Source organism: Mustela nigripes, chromosome 6, assembly GCF_022355385.1.
Source record: "Mustela nigripes isolate SB6536 chromosome 6, MUSNIG.SB6536, whole genome shotgun sequence".
Classification (NCBI taxonomy): domain Eukaryota; kingdom Metazoa; phylum Chordata; class Mammalia; order Carnivora; family Mustelidae; genus Mustela; species Mustela nigripes.
Window position 1 is genome coordinate 8,873,059 of NC_081562.1, and position 7,427 is coordinate 8,880,485.

Sequence of the window (7,427 nt, forward strand, 5' to 3'; positions counted from 1 at the left end):
GCCTAGACTCAGAGCCCCATCAGGGGCTGGGGTCCTGGATACGATCCCAGCCCTGCCCTGGCCTGGCCTGGCCCTGAGCCCCGGGCCCCAGGCACCCTCAAACTGCCAAATGGGGATAATAATAGTACCTACTTCGAGGGAAGTTAGGAGGCGTCGCTGGGATCATGCAAAGGGCTTGGCCCCATGCCCAGCACATAGTAAGTGCTCGAGAAATAGCAGCAAATGATCATGACTCAGAGGTCAAGGTGGGGTGGGAACAGCCTGGGAAGTCATCCATCACAGGTCTCTGTCAACCAGAATCCTGGAGCCTGTCTCTGGCGGCCCTCCCTTGCTCAGACCCCCATCTGTGCTGCTCCTTCTGGGAAGTTCCCAGCCTGCCCAGAGAGGGCAGATGGAAGGCAGACTCGGAGGAGGCCCGGGTGGCAGCAGGGCTCTGGCCTCCTGTCCTGGCCCTCACGCTGACCCTCCCTGGGGATTCCTACTTCAGTGGGAACCACAGTCTTGAGCCAAGTAAGTTCTAAATTCGTAAAACAACGGAGTGATGAGGTCCGTGAATGATTCCCATTGTTCCCATTTTATTTGTACAGAAAAGATGAAAATCAAGTGAGCCCACAGGGTACTTTCCACTTGAGGCGGTGTAAGAAAAAGTATTTTGGGACCCTGTTCACTTCCTGGATTCCCGGCAGGGCCATGGGGCCCCCATGTGCCCCTGTTCTAGACCACAGCAGGATGGTCCGCAAGCCTTCCACCGCACCTACTTCCGGCCCCACCCGGGGCCTCACTTCCCCTTCCACACGGAGTGGATAAGGAGGTCCCTGGGACCATCCCTCTGTGGTCTGAGGCCACCCTCCTGAGGGCTAGTCTCCCCTAATGGGAACGAAAAGGGGGAAAGATGGGGAGAAGAACAGAGGCACTCCCTGGAGCTGACTCTCACTAATTCACTTAATCATTCATTCATTCGAGTTCCTATACGACACGGAATTCACAGCCTAGCCCCACACGAAATAGCACACACATGAACAAGACAGATGTGGTTCTCTGCCAGCCCGCAGCAAGGGGTTTCCCTGCACAACAGACGCTCAGCTCGGGCGGAGAGGATGGATCATCCCTAACAAGACCCTGTGCCTCAGTTTCCCCATCAGCCAAGGGGATGATCACGGTACCTCCGTCATGGGCTGTAGTGAAGATGCAATAAATGAGAGGTGTCAGTGTTCTGATGGGCAGGCAGCGTGCCTGAGAGGGGCTGTAAGGCTGGGTGTGACGGCAGAAGGAGAAGAAGGGACTGATCTGGGGAGGGCTGACACCACGGAGGCGGCTTTTGAAGGGTGACAGTGTTTCAGAGGACACTGGAAGAGGTGGGGGGGAACAGACATTCAGGCAGAGGAAACAGCATAAGCAAGGGAACAGAACTGGACATTTGTGGCCCATCTGGACCACATCTCAGAGCTCGGCCAGGCTGAAACTTGGGATCTAGCTGGGTCATTCTGTGCAGACAGCCCAAACCAGGCCAAGATCAAGGGAAGGCTAGAGAAGGAGTGAGACAGGGTCAGAGGAGTGGAGGCTCCCAGGAAGGGCACCAGCCTTCCTTCCCGCTGCCCTGCATCTCACTTATTTGAACTTATTTGGCTCAGAGGGATCTCTGCTCCTGCCCTCTGATATGCCCTCATCCTATCCAACCTCCTCCCCTCCCTTCCTCCCAGCTAAATTATGGCCCAGCAGCTCCCCAAGTCTACCTGACCAATAGTCTCCTCATTCAACTGCCATTTATTAAGCACCCACTGAATGCCTGGGTGCTGAAGCTGACATGTACCAGGGCCCACTGTGACATGAGTAAGCTGTTGGTACAGCTTCAAAGTGGCCTTGCTGGAAGACTGACACCACAGAAACCTGCCATCGGTGTTCATCAAGGACCTTCTCCCAGAGACTCGCTGCCAGCACACCACTGTCCCTGGCCCCAGCAATGGACATGGAAAGGCAGGCCTCTGCCTACACAGACTCACAGACAGCAAAGGAAGACAACAGCGATGTAAACCCCTGATCTAGTGAGGCAGGCTGCGTCGTCTCCAAGGAGGCAGGGGTGAACCAGGAGATTTATTCTGAAAGAGGGGGCGTGAATGCTCACTAGAAACAGAACCAAGCAGTTCAAATAGCAATACTACGCATCATTCCCATTTTAGAGGCAAGGAAACTGAGGCCCAGAGAGGCCAAGTTCACTAGTCCCCAGCTGCCCAGGAAGAAGCAACAGAGTTGGGATTTGAACCTGGACCACTGGATCTGAAATCCATGCTTTTAAATGCTGCACCTGACCCTCCCACTGTCACCCTCTCTCTGTCCCTAAGCAGCCAGCACGGGGCTAGGCAAGATCATGGACGCCCAAGAAGATTTGCTGCTCAACTAGAATCCATTCTCCTGGGGCTAAGGTCTCCACCTGGCTGACCACGACAGTGCCCCTCACAGGAGATCACTGTGTTTGCTGGTCTTAATGTCTGGAGAACCTTCTAGAAGGGACCTGGTCCCCCGTGCAGGGCTAGAGCTGGCTAGCAGAAGGACTGCAGCACAGAGAACAAAGAGGCTTTGGCCTTGGGGAACACAGCAGGGTCTGCTGGATGCCTTGGCTAAGGTGCCCGTGAGGATAAACAGGCTGTCAATGCAGACCACCCGGCTCCAACCACTGCCCACTGCTCCTCTCTTCTCCCAGAATAACGTGAGGACGGGGACATGTGACTCCCCCAGCCCTTGGCTTTCCCCGTCACCTCCAGCCCCACATGAGCTTCAGACCACTTGGGACGAGGTGAGCCAGGGAAGGGAGCCTGGCCCACTAGTGGGCCACCACATCAGTGTCCCAGGTAATCATCCTGACACAGCAGACAGAAATTTCCCGACTATTTCTCAGGTGCCGGGCACCCTAAACCCATCATCTCATCCAGACCTCTCCGCGACCGTGTGGTAGACTCTCCCCATTTGACAGATATGGAAACTGAGCCTCAGAAAGCAGACTTGCTCGTGGTGGCACAGCCACCACAGTAAGAGGGATCCCAGATGTGGGTCAGGCAGCCCTGACCACAACAGGAGCATTGGGCAGACTCCGGAGGGGGTGCCCAGCCAGATAGATGGCAGCACTCCCAGCCCTAGCCGGTCCCCACCGTCCTCAGGAGCTAGCGCCAGCTCCCTGGGAGGGCCCCAAGTCTCACCCCGCATCTGGGTCTCCTTCCTGGCCCTGCTTGACCCGAAGCCCCCTCCAGCCCCTTCCAACTCTCCACAGATACCAGGCACTCACAGCTCAGAGCCTCCTTCTGCCATTCCCTCTACCTCAAGTGCCCTTCCCTCCTCTCCTGAGCAAGCCAACTCTTCCAGCAAGTTCTCTCTCCTCCTTGGGCTCACAGCACCTCTTTCAAACTTTCAGAGGACCCTGTGCCTCTCTCCTTAGCCCTCAGAGACCCCCCCTGCCTGGGTATTTAGTAACTGCTCTGGGAGATGGGGCACCGGGATCCCACAACTTCCCATCCGCAGCTCTGGATGGGGGTCCCAGGAGCGAGGAGGAGTACCATCGGGATGGGGGCAGTGCCAGTGCTGGGGGGCCATGGAGGGGTCTCTCTAGAGTAGTATTCCTGCCCACATCCCTTCTAGGGAGTCTTCCAGAGCTGGGAGAGTCACCTGACCTCAGGCCACCAGGGCTGGCCGAGACCCATCTCTGCTTCCCTGCTTCTCATGGCACCCTGGCTCAGGCACCGCCATTCCCACTTACACCCAAGCGCGCTCCCCTCCCCACCCCCGGTTCCAGAACTCACTATTTGCAGATATTTATAGCGCCCTCCCCCAGCCAGGTTCCCTCCCCCGCCCTGGGCAGTGCCGTGCAAAGAGCGGGAGCCCCCCCGCCACGACAAAAGAACCGGGGGTGCTCTCCCCACTCCGCCTGGTCGCCACGAGCAGCCCCAGTCCCAGCCCCCGCACCCGCCCTGCTCCGGGACCGCGCCTGGGCCTCCGCCGCAGCAGCCAGGGGTCGGGGGGTGGGGGAGGTGGGCGCTGAGGCCTCCTGCCCCCAGCCCTGTGCGGCGCCGGAGGTTTGGGGGGTGGGGGCACCGCGCACAAAGCGCTGCTCGAGTCCCGCGCCTCGGGGACGCCCCCCGCCCAGGCCGGGGGAGGGGATCAGAGAGATGAGGCTTTGCCCTCCCGGGCCGGGGAAAGCTCCGCGGAGCAGCCGGGTTGGGGGAGGGGGCGCCGGAGCAGGAGCCGAGTAGCCTGCCCGGCATCCCGCCCCCTATCTCGGGGGCCCCCCCAACCCCCCGGCCCGTTGCTCCCGCCCCCGGGTCACACTCAGGGAGGGGGCCGTGGGAGCCGTGACGGGGGGGGGCGCCGCGAGTGCGGAGGCGGCGGCGCGGAGATGGAGGCGGAGGGCCGGGAGTGCGGGGATGGCGGGGCTGCGGCGCGGGTCCCCGGGACGCCAGGGTCAACTCACCCATCGCCCGCTGGGTCTCAGCAGCGGCGGCAGCAGCGGCGGCGGCGGCTCCGCGGCCCCCGGGGCCCCCGGCGGGGAGATGCTGGCGTCCGCCGCAGCCTCTCGCCCCATCCCGGGCTCCGGCGGCGGCTGCGGCGGGCGCCCGGCATCGCGGGCGGCGCGGCCCCGGCCCGGCCCCGATCCCCGCCCCCCGCCCCCACCTCCACCCCGTCCCGCGGGCTCGGCGCGGCCGCCTGGCTGCACCCCGGGGCCGCCGCTGGGGACCGGCGAGCGGACCGGCGCGGGGGAGGGCCCCCCGGGAGGCGCGCGGGTAGGGGGTGCGGAGGCGAGGCCAGAGAGCGGCGCGCAGAGGTGCCGGCTCCCGCCCAGCTCGGCGGCTCCGGCCCCCGCCCCGCCCCCACCGGAGCCCCCTCCCCTCCGCCGCCGGCCGCGCTCCGCTCGCCGCGCCGCGCCGCGCTGGGCCGGGGCGCCTCGGGCCGCAGTCTCCCGCCGCCGCCGCTCCGCGCCTCCCGCGCGTTAGACCAAGTGTGTGTGTCTGTGTGTCTGTGTCTGTGTGCGCGCCCCTGCCTGTGACCGTGCGTGCGCCGGCCCACGGCCCGGTGCGTCCTGGGCGGTTGTGTGTGCGATGGGAGGCGGGGCGGGTCAGAGAGCGTGTCTGTCTCGTGTGCGCACGGGTCTGCGTGTCCGGTTCTGTGCGTGCGCGGATGTGTGCGTCTGTGTTTTGCAGTGTGCATATGGGACTGGGTGACCTACAGTTCCCGGGAGTGCCTGCGTGCACATCTGCGTTACGGTGTGTGCGTGGATCGGTGGCCGTGCCTGCGTGGACCTGGGCCGTGATTGTGTGCACAGATCTGTGACCGTGCGGAGGGGCCTCTAGAGCCCGTGTGCGGGCGTGACTCCGGGGAGCTCTGCTTATTTCTCTACCCATCTCGGATGGGGTGCAGAGGCCTGGTCTTCCGTTGTGGTGCATGCACAGTGTTAGGCCTTAGACCGAGTCTACACAGAGCTGTGTGTCTGCCTGGGTGGCCAGGGGTCCACGGGCGTTTGTCTGCCTGTATCCTTCCGACCCACTCCTGGACTGGTCCCTGTATGTGTATGCCAGACCACGGAGCGCTCTCCCAGGCCCAGCTCCGTGACTCAACTCCTGGGGCTCCTGGGTGTAGGCCTCCCCTCCCCCACACAATTAAGCAGGTACTCAAGGCCGCAAGGTCCATTCCCTGCCTACCTCTTGAGCCTCCTCTCTTGCCATCGGGCCACCAGCGGCTCTCCGAGTGCCCACCACTTTATACCCTGGCTCCTCATGGTCCTGCTTCGGGCTCCGAGGTGGCCTTCACGTGCTTCCCGCCCTTCTGGCAGTTACTTCCGCTCCGGGACTCCTGGGTGAGGCAGTCGCTTCCGCCCCGTGCGCGGGGGACTCTGGGTATACAGGGAGCACGGCTCTAAACTATAGACGAAGGTGCATGGGAAGGGCAGAAGACCCCTCAAGGCTAGGTTCCCGCAAAGGCCCTCAAACGGGGGAGGGGGAGGTGTCCCACTGGCTTTTGCTAGGCCTTTGTGGAGCTGCCTCTGGCTGGGCTTCTGCCTCCAGATGTCCCCTGCCCACCTTCATCTATCTTTGAAAAACAGTTAGTGACCCTTCTCCAACGCTGATCTGCGCTGGACACTCTCCCCCCTGACTCCTCCTCAGTAGCTCCCACTTGCCCTCAGCTTAAGCTCAGTGACTACGCAGAGCAGGAGGCCCTGGTGGCTTGGCTCTGTCTCTTCTCCAGCCTCATCCGCACCGCTCCTATCCATGGAGACTCCCTCTAAGCCAAGAGTAGGCAAATTATTTTGCGGAAGGCCAGCTAGTCGGTATTTTAGGCTTTGCTGCCTGTAGGGTTTACGTCTCAAACTACTCAGTTCTGTCACTATAGCATAAAATCAGCCACAGACAATATGCGAAGGAATGAGCATGGCTGTGTTCCGATAAAACTTTATTTATGGACACTAAAGTGTGAATTTTATATAATTTTCCTGTGTGTGGAACCTTATTCTTCTTTCGTTTTGTTTTTTTTACCTAATCATCTGAAAATGTAAAAATCATTCCCAGCTGGCATCACTCTAAGCACATCCCTGAACCCTCTGTAACATCCTTATGACTCACTTGCTTCAGGTATCCTGTCATTCCCTGCAAATCCCACCTATTCTACCCCGGAATGTCAGCATGCTCTTCCTTACCTGCTCCTCCAGCTGACTCTCTGCCCTTCTCTAACCACTATAGAAAAGGTTCCCAGGGGAACCCTCACTACAGTTCACACAGGCTTACCTCCGTCTCTCCTGCCTCTCCCTGTGCCTCTGCCTGGGGACTCCTGTCCTCTGGAAAGGGCCATCTCAGAGACAAGAGACATCTTCCTTGCCCCTGACTTCCCCGGGAGAATCAGCTCTTCCTCCCCTGGCCTCTCCTGCAGGATACCTGGGCATCCTTTGGCCCATGAGAGAGGTACTATTTCAGGTCTGGCTTGCTCTGGGCATCTTGGAAACCTCCAAGCTGGCCCATTAGCGCCACACTGGGAATGAAGTATCATATTCTTCCACATTCACAGCTCCCATCCAAGAGTGCTCTAGGTAACAAGACTGGGAGGCTCCAGAGCCTGGACTCCAACCCGGCTTTGCGGGACACGCTCATTCACTCTCCACGCTGGGGTGCTCACAGGGAGCAGCCGATAGCATTCGTCTCTCACCAAGTGTGTACTCTTTCTTCCCGTGACAAGCTCTGGCTCCCAAAGCTGGGAGCCAGGAAGGTCCAGACCAAGACCTGAGCCACAAATACGCCTTTTCATCCCTTGAAATTTTTTAATTGATTTAGGTGGACAGATAATAGCTGCACACAGCACAAATTTGAAAATTATTGAAAGACGTCCAGTGGGAAGGAAGCTCCCAGCCCCGGCCCTAGCCACCCACTTTCCTTCATGATATTTTTTTTTGTGTGTGG

At 60.2% G+C, this 7,427-nt stretch overlaps 1 protein-coding gene across 1 annotated transcript in view; it reads right to left on the reverse strand.

Moving 5' to 3' along the window:
* Positions 1-4,607, reverse strand: part of MGAT3 (beta-1,4-mannosyl-glycoprotein 4-beta-N-acetylglucosaminyltransferase) — a 30,894-nt gene extending 26,287 nt beyond the window's left edge. Inside the window, exon 1 of the mRNA XM_059401974.1 lies at positions 4,457-4,607. The gene's annotated coding sequence lies outside the window, so the exon portion shown is untranslated. The remainder of the gene's footprint in view (positions 1-4,456) is intronic.
* Between the last annotated feature and the right edge of the window lie 2,820 nt (positions 4,608-7,427).